Here is a 19,589-nt window from a genome sequence, read left to right as displayed (position 1 = left end):
AAGTCTTTCATGGGTCTCCAGCATGAGGTTTTCTTTTTGAAATATTTATGATTGTGCCAAATATGTGTAGATTTCTTTAAAAAAATCTCATTTTTCAAAGTGATTGAAAGTTAGAATAGGCCCCATTAAAATTCGGGAATAAAACTTGTCATTAAGTGTAGTGATCTGTGTGCTGAATACCAAAGGACGCAACAGTTCCAGGCTGATGGCTTGGAGCCTAGGCTTAGGCAGAGTAACAAGGCTTCTGTGACTGAAACACGAGTTAAACTGCAGTTAAAGAAAGTCAAAGGGAAGATCACTTGCATGTATGAGAAATAGAATGAGGCAGTTTTTTTTAAACATCTTTTCAGATTCAGGTTAATCCAATGAATATAAAAAAGAAAAAAAGTGCTTGGGTCTTAGAATGGAGAATAATAGAGTATACAATAACACAAAGAGATGATTTGGGCATACATACATTTCATAGGATAAAGTCTTCATTTCTTCCTGGATGGGTGTTGCGTAGTGAAGGTGTTCTAAGCAGAGTAGAATGGAAGGGGGATTGACACTGTAGAGGAGCAAAATTTGCCACCCCAAAGTTTGTCCCTTTGGCATGAGGATTAATTTAGGCTATTTTTAAAGCCCTTAAAGTCAGGAAGAACCTTTGACCTTCCCCCTAATTGCCTGAAAGAATGCAAACAGAGGACGTGTTCCAGGAAGGGAGCCATCACCATAGGTAACTATAGTGTGAACTAGATGTGTGGACAGGGAGGAACCTAGCAAAGTCTGTTGAAATTCCTCTCTCTGTCCCACTGTCTCTGCATGGCCCAGCAAATGTTTGTTTACCAAACTTTTGCTTTTCCATCTCCATGTGCATTGCCTTCCTCCACTTTGAAGTCCCAAACCACCACCTCCAACATCCTCTTTTGTCTTTAGCTGAAGATGAAATTTAAAGTGAGGGTTTTGGCCATTTTGGCGAGTGACTCAGTTCTCCTGGGTTTCTCCCATGTATACATGTTATTAAACTTTTGTTTGATTTAATTCTGTGGACCTGTCTCCTACCAATTTAACTCTTAGACCTGCTGGAAGAACCTAGGAAGGGAGAGGGAAATTTCTTCCTCCCTGACAGTAGCTCCTCTGGAATTAGGCTTGAAGTAGCCAGAATTGATGTACTGAATGCCCTTTGATGTTCTTGACCAATGCCTGGAAAAATGATGTAGAGAACGATCTTGAACAGGCAGAATTAATTACACATTGCCTTTTAAGGAATCTACACATAAACATCCCTTGTCGTCTCTCACGTTTCTCTCATGATACCCAAACTTTTTAAAATGCGCTTAAGGGCGGCCCTGAGATACTATCTGCGGGTTCTTTGTTCCATGCTGCTGTGACCTCTGTTATAACAACTTTGTCATTTAAATTCTAAAAAGAGAATCTGGGGTCCTAATTATTGTGGGAGCTGGGCGGATGGGGTAGAGCTTGAGTATAAAAATGCTGATATGTAAACCAGTTCTAAAGAGAGGATGTGAGGGGATGTCTCATTTTGGGAATCAAATCTATAATAAAATTCACTGTCTAACTGAGGAGAAATTGTCCAGAGGAGATATTTTTGTGTAAACTTTATACATTTAGCTATTATTCCTGCCCCTGGTTTCATTGCTGGTGAGCTGGGTGGCTGTCTGAGTTCCAGGGCCTGAAAGCTATTCATGCTCCTTTCCTTGGACTCATCCTGACCTTGGCATCTAAAGAGAATATGAAAATGAATATATGTATGTATATGCATGACTAAGGACATGGTGCTGTACACCAGAGATGGACACACTGTAACTACTTCAATAAAAGAAAGAAATGAAGAGAGATGGTGAACAGAAGCCACCACAAACTGCCAGTCGAGTGTAGGGAGAAACCAGCTCCAGCTTGATGGGGGACGCCCCTCCCCTCTCCCCTCAGAGACTCATCCCTTAGTCAGATGCGAAGGGGCGAGTGTTGGTTACTAATGTACGAAGACTCTTATCCTGACATCAGGGTGAAAAGGTGGGGAAAAACCAACATTACTCCTCATTTCACAGATGTTGATGGAAGCACTACATTGTGTAAGGCAATGTGCGAGGCCCTGTTGCCAGGAGAAGAAATTACAGTCTAGTAAAGACTAGAGAATATTGAGGTTTTCAGAAGGTCGATACTTTATAAGCCATTTCTCAAATCAAGTTCTGAACCAATGAAGACAGATTAAAGAAAACTGCGGAGATAAGATGAAAATACCAGCATTGGTATGATGGAGTTGTTGAAGAAGGTGGCTTTGAGGAGAAGCACCAATGGGATTCCTAGTAACAATCTCAGAATTAGACAGAGGTGCCCTCCTGCCCAGCCTCCTCCATTTTCTGTGAGGAGGGGGCCCCTGCAAGCCCACAGTGTAGACGGGTAGCTCTCAGCCTGTGCCTCCTGCTGGACTGCATCTCAAGAAGGGAGCTATGCACGTCCAACTCTACCCACTAGATAAATGCTTTCTCTTCCCATAGAGGCATATATTATCAAGAAGTATCTTTTTAATTTAATCTTTCAGGTGTTGTTTTGTAGTGTCTCCCAAATAAGATACATGAAATCAATAAGTTTTGGATCTGCCAAAAATTTTTATTGCTTAATATCTTTTTTTTGCCTGTCATCCTTCTATTTGTGCCGACCCCCCAGGTGGAGTTCTTCCATCAGTTCAGCGTCTAACCCGGGACTTGATGCTCCCGTCATTGTGCTTCATGTCTTCCACGTAATATGCCTCACGTTTAGAATCTTCCTTCCATGAACTTTCAGGTCATGGTCCCAATTCTGTCATTCCACCCTCAGTAATAGTCTTTAATTGCAGTTCATGTGGGAAGACTCTGAGTGTTTTATGTGGCTGATCTTACGGGTTCTCCTGTGGCTTTCAGGGGTGCTGCTCAGGAGTTCCCTGGTTCCTCATTCCCTCTGCAGGGATCATTTCAGTCTGCTCTCTGACATCTTTCCTCTCTTCCTTTGCTCGATTTTGTTCAGCGCCAGGTGCTCTTTCTAATTTAGTAACGTCAAAACAATTAAACACACACAGGGAACTATATTCAGTATCATGTAGTAACCTATAATGAAAAAATATGAAAATGAACAAATGTATGTAAATGTACGACTGAAGTATTATGCTGTACACCAGAAATCGACACATTGTAAACTGACTATACTTACTGAACAGTACATCAAAAAAAAAAAACCCAGACAATTAACAGTTCCCTGTTTAAACATTATTTCTGAGTCTTGTCTGCCTATTGGCACCATCCAGGAGCTTTAAAAACACTGATGCGAGATCCCACTCACCCACAGCGATTCTGATTTATTTGGTCTGGGGTGCAGTCCTCCAGTAATTCTAAGGACAGCAATGTTTGTGAGTCACTAAACTAAAATGTGTTCCCCTTTCTCTAATACTTTCTTTAGGAGCAGTTTGAATCTTTTGCAGTCTGTATGCCTCTACTCTGACATTTTGGTTCTGATTTCTTCCTTCTCTATTTAGTTTGTCTTCCATAACATCTCAACCATAACCACCCCCTTCAGTAATTCTCTCTCTTGCTGTGGCTTAAGCAGTATGCTTTTCTTTATTTGATTTTCATTCTTCAGTTGTTCCTATTCTAATAGGAAGACTGGAGCAATCCAAGAAGTTGCTGTATTTTCTTTATCATAAGGATCCCATGTCTCTTCACTTGGTAGTGAACAAAATCTTCTCTTCTTCAGGTGAAGCTTAATTTGGATCCACAATCTAAAGCCAGTTTCTACCCAAATGTTTGGGTGGTTCTTAGGCCTCTGGGCAAATTTCATGAATTAAGATTATTTTCCCTGTAGTCTTCTTCTGATTCCTGAATGAGATATGGATTTAGGACTGTGGGCCACTCCCTTACTGTCTACCCAGACCTGGTACTAACATTCTAGCTGGACCCTTACTAGTGCCCTGTAGAATGCTGGTGCCCAACACATCTGTCTGCAAAATGGTAAAATAAAATACTTTTGCCTATCTGTCAGTGCTTTAGGGAGGCTCACCCTACTACAACACGGTACTCAACAGGAAGCCAAGCCACGCATGTGGAATTCAAGGTCAGACTGCAGTGGCCTCCATGTGAGGCCCCCGTGGCCAAGCTCTGGGCTTGTTGCTATGGCCTGGTGCCTGCAGCGCGGCCCATGTGGAAGACCCACCTGCCTGTGGTTGGAGCCATCATGAGCTTGATGACCTGACAGGGTTCCAGCGCTGCGTGATGATCACGTGCTAAAGGCTAAATTTTAAAGCCAGCAGTTCAGAATGTATCAGCAGGAAACAAACAAAAAACTGAGCAAAACGGAGTAAACCAAAACCCCCCAAAACAAACAAACACCCCTCCAAGTCCCATGGCACAGTGTGGGCTGTGAAACCAGGTGTCTAGAAATAATCTCTCAGGCCACAGCATATGCCTCACTCTCCAGGTATTATTTTACTCTCCGAGTTGCACTTTCTGTCTGTTTCTCCTGGTCCTTGAACTAGGGCATTAGAAGGATATCTAATATTTCCTTTGTCCACTCAGTTAGAGACAAAGGAATCAGACAGAAAATATCAAAACACCAACTCATTACTAATAGGGCTTTTGGAAAATTTGAGTTAGTTGTATGACAGTCATGTTCTTTTTAATGCTGCATCCCAGAATTGATAGGTTCATCTAATCGCAGACAACTTAAAAAAGGCACAGGGAACTCTTGATGAGCGAAGCAGTCGGCTTCTGCAAAACAGAAGAGCAGACCACACCCTGTGCTTCCTGAAGCCTGGCTGGCTCAACTTAAGTTTTATCCCAAATTCATCAATTATGTTGTCACTATTTCAAGGATAGTTCACTAACATAAGTCCCTCAATATGAGAACAAGAAACCAGCGGGGAGGAGGCTCCCCGCAACAGAGGAGATCACAGTGGACACAAATGCCCATTACACCAGCAAGGGTGAGGGACAACATGAAAACAAATTCTGTGCCTTGGTTCTGAGGAAGAAAGATGGACTCGTGATTATTACCATGAAAAAGACAACTCTTGCATTAGATCTTAGAGGGTAAGAGACACAGCACAAAACAGGGGAGTCGTAGAGGCTTCCATGGCAGAAACATTGCAAAAGAGTAGGACAGAATAGTTGAAGATGAAGTGAGTCATCTCAGTTCTGTCATCACTGCTTTCCTTCATGGAACAATGTGCATCACTGTGTTCACCACATACCTCTGAAAAGAAGCACAAATTACCTTTAATGCACACATGTTAAACCTTGTAAACATGTAATTGGGAAAAACACCATTATCGCATGGCTCTTCAAAGATACTAAAATCCTTTAGACTGCACCCACTCAAAAATAGTACAATGGTAGCCCTCCTTACAATCTTTAGTTAGCTAGCTGTCAGAAAAATAAAGAAATCTATTTATTATGCAAGTTTAATTCATTAAAAATTCATCTCAAATGAGAGTCAGGAATGAGCACAGTAGAATGTTAATAATCTTTAAAGGTAATACCTTCGGATAATGACTGTCACTGTCAGGTCTGGCCTGGATCTTGGGCTCCACTGCTCTGCACTTCCCATAACCAAAACATCTGGCTGCAGCCTGTGGGATATCACTTACACCAAATCTCTGTGACTTAAAACGGAGGTGGCCACGTGGGTAATGAGACCTGGATGGTTCCCATTCTTATAACTGAGCTTTTGCCTGTCAGTCTCAAAATCTGGCCTCCACGTAGGACCCGGGCTTCTGAGAGGAGGGGCCTGCTTTCCACCTGTGCATCTTCTCCCCAGGAGCAAGTCACAGTACCTCCATCAGCCCCATCATTGGTACTATTTTAAACATGAGAAAACCTCCCTCTCAGGGACTGTGGTGAAGATTAAATGAGATGTAATGCACTAGGTAAACCCCTACTGTCCTTCCTCCTCTTCCTAGGCATTTACTGGAGAAGGCCAAATATTATATTTATCATCCCAAGGATGTAGGTCACTTGGTGACAGATCTGTTCAGCCATCTGTTATAGCATTTAGAAGCTCCAAATAAACAACCAATGCAGGGCACATCCCAGGTAAATGCACTACAGTTCTCACGTGATGTTGGATGACCCTCTGAATGGTAACAAGATTCCCCAAGAGGATTTAAGAGCATGCAGACATTTCTGTGGAGCTAGTTACAAAAATGTCTTATATGAACCACAGATTTGCCTTATCTGGCTGTTTTGTACTATTTTACTCCACTGTATACACACCCAGTGGCTAATTATGTAAACTCTGGCGCCTACTAACTGACGGAGTGACGTTTAGCAAGTTACTTATTCTCTCTGAATCTCAGGCAGCTCATTTGAAAATACAATTATAGCCTATATCTCAAAGAATGATTGAAGATAAAATGAGATGATGGATCTAAAGCAGCAGTTCTCAAGCATTTTTGGCCCCAAACTCCTTTAACCCTTAAAAATTACTGGGAATCGTATCGTATGTCTGCTGTCCAGAAACTCCACTCTTTCGACCCCTTTTCTGATGCAAGTAAGGGTGATGCTGTCTTCCTGCTGGCACTGAGGATTATATCCATATAAAATTTCAACAGAGAAATGGCAGGAAAACCCTTACTGTTGTCTAAGGGATCTCTGATGATTACAATAAAAAGAAACTAATGAAGGCGTTTAAGAAGAAATTTGCCTGCAATGGTACTGTAATCGAGCACCCAGAATACGGAGAAGTGATTCAGCTACAGGGTGACCAGTGCAGGAACATAGGTCAGTTCCTGCTAGAGACTGGACTGGCTAAGGTCGACCAGCTGAAGGTTCATGGATTTTAAGTGCTTTTGGCTCAATGAAGCTTAAGTGAGGATTTCCTTGCAATGAGTGGAATTTCCCTTCTGTCCCTTGTCACAAGCTTAAAAACCTCACAGCTTGTATCATGTAACCATTTGGGGTCTGCTTTTAACTTGGACTGGTGTAACTCCTTCATGCAATAAACTGAAAAGAGCCAAGAAAATAAGCAATAATAAACCTACTACCTGTTAACACAAATGATACATTTTAATTAAAATAAGTCTATTAAAAAAACTTTAGAGAGTAGCATTGTATATTTCACTGATGTCTTTGATCCTCAAAGACAGCTGGATTCTCTTGTATACCTCTGTGTGTGATCTGTTGACATATGTTGTTGTGGGTGAAGTATGTGAAGGGAAGGTAGCCCCACACAGATACGTAGTTGGAAAAGAGAAGAATGCTCTTAAAGTCTTTTCTAAATGTTATTATGGGTATGTTCTTTTGATATTCCACCCAAGCTCAACAAGTGGTAGTTTATGAGAAGACCAGTTGCAGTCCGGAATCTTAAACCACATCAGTGAGCATTCTGTACTGTGTGATACTCAGGGTCATTGTCTGCCTTGCACTTGGAACGCATCTTTCACCTGGTTAGGACTTTAAGCATCGTGTGTGAGTTGGCTGGAAAATTTTGGCTTCCTGAGTTGTGCAGGTCTTCCAAATACTGACACATTCTGTCATAGGATATCCAACAGCAAACAAACAAAATCGCATTTGTTGTACGCACCACCTATTGGATAGGAAGTCTTTAAGTGCCGGAAAGCTGTCAAGCTCATGATGGCAAACACAAGTCTTCAGTATTCTAATTTTCACTTGAAAGTTCAGTTTTCATCAGTGGCCACAAATACTGTTAGTTGTTTTTCTTAAAGTGACAGGGTCACTTTGTTCATTTTGAAGAGAGTATCTGCCACATACCCACTCCTGAAAACCATTGTTTGTGTTCTGGCTATTCACTCAGGTAAAAATGTCCCATGAAAGAGGTGGCACATACGACTTGCACCTCAAATAACCACACGAGTGCTTTTCCTTGAGACAGCTGTAATCCGGAATTCGGTAGATGGCAGATGGACTTTATGTGTACTTCCCATTTAATCATATAGTATATTAAAAAGATGGGCACTCAAGAGGTAAAATTTAAGAAACCTAATCATGTGTACTGCTTCATTAAAAACAATCTTAAGTGAGGCTGGCTTTTATTTGTAACTTTTTTCTTACAAGTGCATGGCTGTGAAGAGTAATGTTATTAGGGTACATTTTTATTTTGGTGCCGGTGCCTTGATTCATGCTAAGGTTCCATCCGTTTTTCCCTGAGTAACCTTTTTTTTTTTTTAAATTGAAGCACAGTCAGTTACAATGTGTCAGTTTCTGGTATACAGCACAATGTCCCAGTCATGTATATACATACATACATTCCTTTTCATATTCTTTTTCATTAAAGGTTATTATGAGATATTGAATATAGTTCCCTGTGCTATACAGAAGAAATTTTTTTAAATCTATTTTTATATATGTTAGCTATCCCTGATTAATCTTACACCATCAGTACAAATGCCAGCACAATAAAGAAGAACATGTAACTTAGCATTATTATGAAAGTAGTTTTGACTTTGTAGAATCCTTGAAACTATCTTGAGGCTCCTAGAGGTCCTTGTACCAGACTTTGAACAGCTAATACCTGCTTTAGATATTATTACCTGGCCTAATACAGAGTAGGCCCTCAGTAAGGAACATCAATTCCGTTAAAAAGTAAATATTTTGTGAAGTGAGTATGTGTGTGTGCCTGTGTGTCAGCCTGTGGTGTGGAGGGTTGAGCTCATGGCATACTCTCATCATGGGTCTAGGTGAAAGGCCCTCTCTCCAAGCTTCTGTGTTTCAGTAACTTTAACCTCTTCCTTTTGTTCCCCTGGCCCTAGGACTGGTAGTTGCTCCCTGTAGTTACACTTTTTGTGGTAACAAAACTACTCCCTTTGTGCCTTTTCAGGTAACCTGCTCTTGGTGTGAAAATAAACAAAAATTTCCCAGATGAGAACAAATGGAGGCTATTTACTCAATCATCCACTGTCACTTGCATTTTACAGCATCTTGAAGACAGAAAGGTGAGTAGGAATGCATTACAGTGAAAATCAAAAGGAGGGCTTTGGGCGTGCTGTGATTGGAGGTTGTCTGCATGAAGAAGCTGGAAGTGGGCCAGCTAGAAGTAGGGATCTTATGTGGTTGATTTTGAGGGCAATTTGCCTTTCTCTGGTTGGTCCTGAGTTGGAAGCAGGGCCAAAAGTATGGAAGCTGGTTGTCACTGAACAACTCCTGACTGTACTTGGTTGATTGCTGTAGAAGTTGTGGCATCAGTTTCATTGTCATATATGGTTTGGCCGTTGTCTCCTTGTGTATTCAACTGCTCACTGGTTAACAATTCTTTATATTAAGTTCTCTCTTTTAAAATAACTGCTATGTTCACTGTTGCCTACTTGGACACTGGTAAAATTACTAAGCTGTGTGTCCAAAGTTAATGAGTCTACGTATAGTTAACCTTAAAAAGTTGCTTACAATATAGTAAAATGACTGAGTAAACTACTGGATAACTATTTAAATGATTAAAATCCATCATAAAGTTCTCCATAAAGATAAAAATGTTAGAAAAGATGAAGGAAGGTACAATGCTAGGGTGATAGAAAAGAGCAAGAATGTCCACTCCAAAACGCATCTTTTTGGCATGAGGATTAATGTAGGCTGATTATTTTTAAGAAACAGAAGAGTCAGGAAGTTTTTCTTGTTACCTTCCCCTTACTGCCCAAAAGAGTTTAGGTAAGAGGTCTGTTCTGGAAATAGAGCTATCACCAGACACATATCCAAAGTATCCTGGCTAGGTCTGGTGGGGGGGACTTGGCCGGGCCTGGAGAGCAGAGTGTTGTGTGCCCCACTGTCTCTGCAGGGCCCAGCAAACATTTGTTTAAAAAACATTTACTTTTCCATCTCTGTGTGCATTGCCTTCCTCCCCTTTGTAGTTCCAGACCACTACCCACAACATCCTCTTTTGTCTTTAGCTGAAGATGTATTTAAGGTGAGGGTCTCAGCCATTTTGACAAGTTACTCAGCGTTCCTGGGTCTCTCACGTGCTATTGAACTTGTTTGTTTTTCTCCTATTAATCCATCTCCTGCCAGTTTAATTCACGACCAGCCAGAAGAACCTAGAAGGGGAGAGGAAAATTTCTTCCTCCCTGACAGTGGCCAATTCAGGTTTGCCAGGGAGTAAGGAGTTTCTGGAGTGCATGATGTCCAGTGCTAACACTGGGACAGTCCAAGTGAACTAGGGCAACTGGCTGCCCGAAGACAGTGCTCAAAGCTGTGCTTCATTAACAAACATTCCTCATTTTCCCCCGCCCAAACAAGAAAATATACTCCAACCAGTAAGAGCAGCATTCTGTTTCTGATTCACTGTGGGTGGGGAAAATCAAACCCCTGTGAAAAATTAATAAACAGAAACCCCAATTAAAGAGTTGGGGAACCAGAGGGTTAGCTCTCACACCCTATGAGGTTAGCAGAGCCCAACAGGAAGAAGAAAAACTCCTCTTCTTTCCTGACAATGACTCAGCCAATGAAAAGTCGGGGGCTCTTTGTTTACTAGAGCCCTCCCAGCCTCTGTTCCCTCTCTGTAAAAGTGTTTCCTTCCCTTGTGATGGGGGACTTGGATGTCGCTTGCCATCATGGCTGCAGACTCCAAATTTCAGCTGTCTGCTGATCCCCAATTAGCCTATACTTGCCAGATAAGTATTTGGCAGTCTATTTATTTTGGGTCAATTTACCAAACTTGGCTGAGTGAGAGACCATGAGTATTTTCATAGTCTACCCTCCACTGAGAGTGTCCCTCTTTTCCCAGGTAAACAGGGATCGGAGTTTGGAGGAGATAAATTATTTTCTTAATCCAGTCAGTCATTACAGGTATTATTTAAACAGCCTGTGCCTCTTCCGCACTGCATATGATTCAATTTACCAAAATAATTAAAAAGAAAAATCTTTCAGGAACACAATACTAGTTTTAGAAATAGGAAATGCTCTCCGCCCCTACTCCTTTTCATAATGCTGCCTGAGGACGATTACAAACATTCACAGGTGATATTCAATTAGGCGAGAATCTGTATTTGTTCCAAAACAATTGAACAGAGGAAATGGAGACAAACACAAAGAGGACATTTTCTCTAGCTTCATAACAGAGGGCAATTTAATTCTGAAAGCTTGCATGTATTGATTGAAGTGCTGGCCTCTAGATACTTACCAGATGAATGAAACCAATGAAAAGGGCACTCACTGTTCACATGTCCCAGTATGAGAGAACAAGTATTAATAAAGGGAGAGAGCTAACGTTAGGAAACAATACTTCCCCCTGAAGACTGCATTTACTGAAAATGTTTTATAACATAGGGTTGTAGGTTATTAGCCTTAAACAATACATGGCTTAGAAGAGAGTGAGGTCAGAGGGAGCCGCTTGCAGGTGAGAGCGCCTCCAGATGCTGCTTTGGAGAGAGACGTCAGCTCAGCTGCCTGCAGCAGAACTGGGTCCTACAGGGGTTTCTAACCTGGGGAGAGGCTCTCGTAGGGCTGTGGATGTGTGTAGATGTCAGCTTGTCAGTTTGAGGTCTCCCACTACTTCTCTTCAGTCTCCACTTTTCTAGGTGATAGGGCTTTTCAGCTGTTCCAGGTGGTGGTCTACCTACAGATGACCAAAATGGCGCCTGCAGGCGGGCCTGCCTTGAGTAATGGGAGTTTATATCCGAAATTCATACATGGAAAGAAAAGAAAAAAGAATACCTGAAGATCATGTGCAGTCCCTTAAAAGAAGTGTCTGTCTCTGACATATAGCATATAAGACCACTGTCTCACCTTGCAGTGTGTTAAGTGACCGGCTAAGGAGATGAGTTAGGAAGAAGAGGCATTAATAGTTTTTTAGATTGTCAGTTTCTTTGGGTGGTACACTAGGTTTTACAGACATTAGTGATTTTAGTCTTTACAATATTCTTATGATAATATCTGTGATTAAAAGGGTGAGTAGACTGAGGCTTAGAGAGGGTAACTTGTCCAAGGCTGTTCAGATTGCTGTGGATCGGCTTTGTCCATTCTGTCTGTCTTAACTATTAGGTTCTTTCTGATAAATCATGGTAGTTATGGTCAAAGAAAAAATTGCATGGGACAAAACAGGCAAGGAAGATATTATTCAAGGCTTTTACGATAGTTGTGGGAAACCACAACTATGTCTAAGCTCAACTCTGAGGCAACAGAGAGCTAGAGTAGGAGGATCGGTCATCTGTGTTTGCTAATTGGCTTTATCCAAAGGAAAAATAAACTTTTTTTGTGTCTTCATGACAGGAGGTAATTTTGCAACTTGGAGTGAGCTGCCTGCCAAAGTTAGGTTCATACCCTCCTACACAGACTGGGAGATGGGGGCTCTAGACTTCTCAGTGACTGCATTTCAGGAGGGTGGCTCCCAGGTCTCTGAGAAAGCTATTCCTGGGTTGTATAACTGGCAAGAAGCTTTTGAAAAGATTTACATATCAAAAATAAAGGGGAAGAATATACAATGGCAGGGTTTTGGCTGGCTTTCTTTACTTCCATATTCTCATGAGAAACCATTTCTAGAGTCGTTTGCTATTTATGAGCTGTTAGTATTATCAACAAAAAATCCATTTCTAACATTCATTAAGCCAGTTGGCTGAGTTTCTTGTGTAGCAGGAGATAAAGATGACTCAGGCAGTTGTAGCTGTGTTTTAGAATGTGGTGTTTCTGATTAAATGGTAGCAGATGATATCAAGAGTATGAGTTGATCGAGGAAACTGATTTCCTTCACCGTCTTAAGTCTTTGTTTCCTTTAATCTCCTTGGCAAACCATCAGCAAAGCCTGTTGGATCTACCTGTAAAACCTAGCCCAGTTCCTTCTAGTTATTTCCATCTTCCACTGTTACTGTCCAGTCCAGGTATCATCCTGGCTTGCTTGGACTAAAGCAATCACCTCTCAACTGGCTGTTCCTCATTCTGTTGGCCCTTGCATCTAATCTCCACAGAGGAGCCAGAGGAATCTGAAAAATGTGTATTAATCATGTCAGTCTTATTTAAAACCCTCCAGTGCCTTCCCTTTCCACTTAGAACAAAAATACAGATATTTTTGCCTTCCTGCCCCTTCTTAGAGAAGCTACCCCGGCCTCTCTCTCTGATCTCTCTGATTTTATTCTATCCTCTCCTTCCCACAATAGGCCAAAGCCTTACTGTCCATTCTGTTTCTTAAACATGTCACTTTTCCCCCCAAACACTTACATTTGCTCATGAGGCAAAAATCCTCAGAATCATCACTGACTTTTCTCTTTCTGCTGTACCTCACTTCCATTCTATCAATACATTTTATCACCTTTACTCTGAAAGTTGGTTCATCCTCTAAGCACTTTTTACACCTTCTATCCTAGCATCCTGGTCCAAGCCATCATCATCTTTTGCCTTGGTCATTGTCATGGCTTCTTACCAGGTCTCACACTCTACAGTATAATCAGCAGAATGGCCAGAGTCAGTCTGTTACACACATCTCCTGTTGCATCATCCTCTGCCCCAAACCTTCCCATCTTGTTACCCTCTGCTCCAAACCTTCCCTTCTCACCCACAGTGAGAAGGGTAATGCCCCATGTGAACCAACGTTCCCCTCCACCCTAATATTATGGCCCCTCATTCTGCCTGTCATCCATTTGCACTCCAGTTAAATGAACCTAATTGTGGTTCCTTTATTATTTCTGTCACCTCTCTCTCAGGGCCTCTGCACCTTCTCCCTGAAGTGTTCTTCCCCAAAATATTCACACAGTTTTCCCCCTATTTCTTTCAAATCCTTGTTCAGATGTCAACAGATAAGTGAGAAGTCTGACCAATCCTGTTTAAAATAGAAAACAGTTGCCTGATCACCTTTTACCCAGTACATATACCCAGTAACTCCTGGTTCTCTAATATGACTTTTATCCCTTATTCTGCTTAATTTTTCCTCTTAGAATGTCTACTATTTGACATATTATATATTTACCTATTTGTTTCAGTTTATACTTTATTCCCTTTCAGTGAGGTAGATGTTCAGTGAATACATGGACTTTCCCTGTTTTGCTTATGCTTTATGTCCTTTACCTACAACATCACCCAAACCTAGTAGGCACTCAGTGTTTACTTGTTCAATGAATGAATATACCACTGGACTTTTCAAATATGTGAACCTTTTGCTTGGTTAAATCAATCTAAATTGCATTTTTATCCTTTACAATAAGGTTCCTCAATGTGGCACTATTGACATTTTAGGCCATATAATTCTTTGTTGTGGGGGGCTGCCTTGTGCATTGCATGGTGTTGCATGGCGTGTCTTCCCTCTACTCACTAGATGTCAGTAGCAAGCCCCCAGTTGTGACAACTAAAAATGCCTCCAGACATTGTCAAATACCTATTGGGGAGCAAATCTGCTTTCCTTGTTGAGACTCAATTCAAATATGATCTCCATCAAGGTTTGATGGATTTTCTCTCAATCTGAATTAGGGACCTTTTATCTGTACTTTCATAGAAATTTGTGTTTATATCCATCTGTGTGTGTGTACTTGGATGTTTGTATGTGCTTGTGATTGTTTTGTGTATGTCTGTATAGTAATCTTCTCCTTAATTGTCTAGACCAATTGAGTAACACCCTTGAATGCAAGAATTGTGGCCTTTAACCTCTGTATCTCGTGTATTTAACATTATTCTAGTACATGAATAAATGTACTTGAATGACTGAGTGAATGAATGGCACTCATTTTCCCGGCTAGTAAAGCCACTGAACACAGATTTGATATAGGCCTCCCCATTCTGGTAGTCAAGAAATCAACTAAGGCTTTGACAATCCTGTGATAAATAAACAGAACTATGGAGGAGAAAATTCTGAGAAATGAAGGGCAGTGAAGATTAGAGCTGAATGCTCACTCTAGGGAAGTAACTTGTATCAAAGAGAATCATTCAGAAGTCAGTGCAAGCATGGGTACTGTGGGTTATTTGAATAATTTAGGCATTTCTTCATCTAATGCACCAGGGGTGGGCAATTTTCTGCTCTGTTTTTCCAGAACATGAGATGAAACTATCACTGACATTATTTCTACTTCCAAAAATTTTCCTGAAAGGGAAATCTGAGATAAGTGATACAAAAACAAGCTTGTGACTCATTTGTTTTAGATATTGCTGAGCTATTTAAATGAGAATAACAGCAATTTGATTCTCTCATTTGGACTATTTCACAGAAGTAGGATGTGAAATTTTGTATTTTGTTTTTGAAACTCTTATGGTTTTTCTGGTTTGATATTCTTTCCTGTTTTGCAAAAAATAAATAAATAAAGCTTGCCTACCTTATTCTGCATTATTTTTTCAAATGTCCAAATAGATTTAGGATTGTGATAATAACTGGAGCAAAAATTAAATTGAACTAATTTTAAAATCACATAGCAAGCTTTCTAATATTTTCATCTAGAGAGATGTAAGTATGCATATTATCAGGCAAAAGAGGAATCTGCTGTGTATGTACAATATATTTCTGGTGATAAACATTGATGGGAGTAGAACATGTAAGCCTTCCTTTAACCTTGAACTCAAATACTTCACATATATTCTATGGGAAAGCTGAGTGGAAGAGGATTAAAAAATGCCTGCAAAATATGCGGAGTAGTTTTTGCTCATCAAGAATGAAGAGCTTAACCTCATATCCTTCCCACCCCTGGAAATGTCAGGGAGCATTTTCACATGTCTATCATCACTTTATCCTTAGAAAAGCCTGTGGCAGAGACAAGACATACTGTTGTCCCTATTTTATAGTAAAGGAAAGTGATGTCCAGTTATTAAATGACTTCAATAAAGCCATGGCTCTGGTAAGGATGTATCCCTTTAGCAGAAAGCAGCTATCTAGTCCTGCTTTTTGAGGAAGACTGAGTTTACCTGTTGCCCAAATTCATCTACAAGTGGAGTGATCTTCTCTGCAGAACCCTCAGGAGGGTCATTGATGTTCATAACCAGATTTCATGAGGTGCAGAGAAATTATGAGAGAGGATCACAATGGCAGATGTCCGTACACATGCAAAGAATCTGTTATTTACAATAGCCAAAACATGGAAACAACCTAAATGTCCATTGACAGATGACTGGATAAAGAAGATGTGGTATATTTATACAATGGAATATTACTCAGCCATAAAAAAGAATTAAATACTGTCATTTGCAGCAACATAGATGGATCTGGGGATCATCATTCTAAGTGAAATAAGCCAGAAAGAGAAAGAAAAATACCATATGATGTCACTTATATGTGGAATCTAAAATAATGATACAAATGAACTTATTTACAAACCAGAGACTCACAGACATAGAAAAACTATGGTTACCAAAGGGGAAAGAGGGGAGGAATAAATTAGGAGTTTGGGATTAACATATACACACTATGATATATAAAATAAATAGTCAACAAGGACCTACTGTATAGCACAGGGAACTATATTCAATATCTTGTAATAACCTATGATAGAAAAGAATCTGAAAAAGAATATATACTAGCACAACATTGTAAATCAACTGTGCTTCCAAAAAAAAAAAAAAAAGAAGGATCTCCTGGAAAGATGAGTGAATCATTGTCGATTGCCTCTTCTAAACTTTGTGCTTTAGAATATGCCTTTGAAGGAGAAGAGATTGGATGACTCATTTCTTTTGATGATGAGTGTATTCTCCTTTAGTGAATTAAAGTCTAATGGCTTAAGTTTAGTGTAACATCAAGCTACCATCTCCAGATGGAATCAGGAACGACAGCCCAAGAATCACGATTCTGTTTTTGGTTCCCCCACCACCTTCTATATATTTCTATGCAGTAACTTACTGCAAAGTTCTTCAAATGAAAATCGCTGCATGGAGCTGGGTTGCTGAAAACACTAGGCTGACTTGAAAGAAGAAAGAAAAGTAGTTTGGATCTCTACTGACTCCTGCTGCAAAGAAAAGAAAATCTGGTGAGCCAGCCCCAACCTACAGAATGCTTGGGAACAAGAGTGAGCACAGAGGAGCTTGAGCACTCCCAGCTGTCATCAGCAAGTTCCGACCTGAGTATTTCTTCCTTCAGGTTCTGCTGTGAATTCAGCTGGAGAAGTGGTACCAAGGGGCCTGCACTCTCCTGCCTCCTCTAGTTACTCCCAATTCTATCCTGAAACAAGCTGAACCTTTCAGAGGTGAACTATTTGGAAAACTTTCGTTACGCTCCTTATGACGTAGTTTTACCATGTTTTAATGTTATCTCTCATACTTTATCAAATGCCAACAACAGCAGCAAAAACAATGAGAACTCAAAGTAGCCAAGTGAAACTTGTGACCACTGTTGCTGTAAAGTGATAAGGTATACTATTTCCATCATTTACTCCTGGCATTTCTTTACTATATTAGGCAGTGATGAGCAGATAGTAACTGCTTAGTAAATATTTGTTGAATGAAAGAATAAATGGGTTAGTAGCAGAGTCTCCTGATATTTCAGACACTGCCTTGTGTCCTGGGGTGTTTTCGTAAGGGAAACACACAAGGCCTGTCCCTTGGAGAACTTTGGAGTCTAGGATACACCCATTGATGATCATACACGTATAATTCATGATTAGAACTGTGAAGGAAAATTACCTCCTTGAGAAAGTTTTCTGTATTCTTTAGAAATAGGAAAGGTTTTGTTGCCTTGAAGAATTGATTTGATTCTCCTTATACAATTGATCAAAATTGATCAATTTCCTCTTTTCTTTGTTTGTCAAGAAACTCAGAACTAATTTGAGTCTAATTTCAGAATTTATGTTTTAAGTGTTCTCATTTTTATTGATCTGCATATTCTAGTCATTCATTTATTCATTCCATAAATGCTTACCGAATACCTACTAATGTACCTGCCTGCATGTGTATGCCAGGCGGAGAGTATTAAACAGAACAAACATGGTCCTTGCCCCTGTAGAGGTTACTATACAGATGGAAGAAAGGAAATTAAATAGTAATTACCTTAAAAAGTACAGTAACCACATGTGAAAAGCCTTATGGGGCTGGGTGGTTAGAAGCACAGTGCTGTGGGAGAGAGGAACAGAGCAGGAGAAGGAAGACTTTCTCTCTCCAAGGAACTGACATTTAAAGGGAGAACTGAAAAAAGAAGTATGTAGATGATGAGAAGGGGTGTGTGGGTGTGTGTAGGGGAGGTGGCTTGAGAGTTGGGAGAGTGGAGGGCCCCGTAAACCAGTGGAGGCAAAGGAAGCATAAAGTCTCTTGCTGTGGGAAGATCTACTCTAATAACTAAAAGGATGCCCAGTGGGTTAATGCGTTTTGAGCTAAAAAGGAGAGAGGGGCACTAGATGGCATAGGAGCTTGTGCAAATCTTGGAAGCCTACTTCAAGGATATGATTTTTATCTTAAGATCATTAAAAAGCTATTAAAGTTTTTCATGGGAAAAGTGACATGATTAAAATGCATTTTATTATGTTTACTCTCTCAGCTGCCTGTGAAGTAGATTAGAAAAAAACAAGTGGGGAATAAAAAAACAATTGTATTAAAAATATTGATGTCAACCATTCTTGTGTTTGTTTAAGACTTTCACTAGTGTGTATAATGTAGCCTTTTTGTTTAAATTTATACTTTTTATTACCATAAGGATCATTCTCTCGTCCTCTTTTAGTTGTTTTAAATAGGCCATTTAAACAGGTAATTGGATGTTGTCAGGGATTTTTCTGAGAGACTTTGAAGGTAGATGACTGAAAGGAGGGAAGAGTAATGGGAAATAAGAAAAGGTGTGGGGAAAAAAGAGGCTGAAAGCACCAAAAGGATTTTTCTATACGTTTGTTAGTGGCTGGCCTCACATACCTGAGCTTGACTGGGGATGTCCTCCTTCTCATGTTTGTTCTCCTGGGTGTACGAAAGCCTCATTAGTGGTAGGACATCAAAGTATGTTTGTAGAATTAATTAGCTACTTAAGACATTCTTACCTTTTCCAAAAGTCGGTGCACCCATAAAGGAAGCCGTATCGGAAGCTTTTTCTTCTTTCCTTTCCCCCTGACTTCTCTCCCCGTTAGAGAAGAGATGACTGTGAGTGTGTGATGCCACGGATCTCATCATCTGCTTTGGTGGAAAGGGCAGTAAAGCAATTAATACAGCTGTATGTCCTTTTCCTTTTCCCGTCATGGAATTGTGTTTCTGTCGGTTCATTTTTGGTGTAACTTCACAGAGGCTCCTAGCTTGAAAAGAAGCCATCTCTGAAGTTGGCAATGCTGAAATTCCATGATGGTTTCCTTAAGAAGACTGACATAGAGGGTGCCTGCACATGGATTCCTGTTTGCAGCAAAGGCAGAAGAGAATGTCGTCTACACTTCAGTCATGCTGTCACTTCGGTGGCTCAGTTGCTCTGATAATAGCTCTAACTGGCTGATTAGTCCCTCGCACGTATTTGTCTCTCAGTGAAGCCATTCCCTTCTCATTGGGGCCATGCGCAGGGGTGGACAAGAAGTGCCCCAGGCTGTCTTTCAATGTTCGATCACAGCCTGAGCATCCAGCAAAAACCTTTACAAATGCACTGCATCTACTTCACACATAAAGTGCCAGCAGCTTAATTAAGATGCTAATGACTGTGCTGATGACTCCAGCGTAAAGATGCTGGACTGCTGCTAAGAAGGAAATGTTTCTTCACTGCCAGATCTGTTTATAGTTCAAGGAGCTGGACATTTTGTTTCTCTTGCTCAATACAGAAAGACATTT

At 40.5% G+C, this 19,589-nt stretch overlaps 1 long non-coding RNA gene and 1 pseudogene across 1 annotated transcript in view; both read left to right on the top strand.

Annotated features, from left to right (window-relative positions):
- The window catches only part of LOC135320767 (uncharacterized), a 246,698-nt gene that overhangs the window by 112,477 nt on the left and 114,632 nt on the right, over positions 1-19,589 (top strand). Inside the window, exon 3 of the long non-coding RNA XR_010380088.1 lies at positions 8,803-8,917. This is a non-coding gene — a long non-coding RNA (uncharacterized LOC135320767). The remainder of the gene's footprint in view (positions 1-8,802; positions 8,918-19,589) is intronic.
- LOC116151502 (eukaryotic translation initiation factor 1-like) lies at positions 6,120-7,035 on the top strand (annotated as a pseudogene).

The sequence above is a fragment of the Camelus dromedarius genome, unplaced genomic scaffold (assembly GCF_036321535.1).
Source record: "Camelus dromedarius isolate mCamDro1 unplaced genomic scaffold, mCamDro1.pat HAP1_SCAFFOLD_8, whole genome shotgun sequence".
In the NCBI taxonomy this organism is placed as follows: domain Eukaryota; kingdom Metazoa; phylum Chordata; class Mammalia; order Artiodactyla; family Camelidae; genus Camelus; species Camelus dromedarius.
This window is presented reverse-complemented; position numbering and strand designations above follow the sequence as displayed.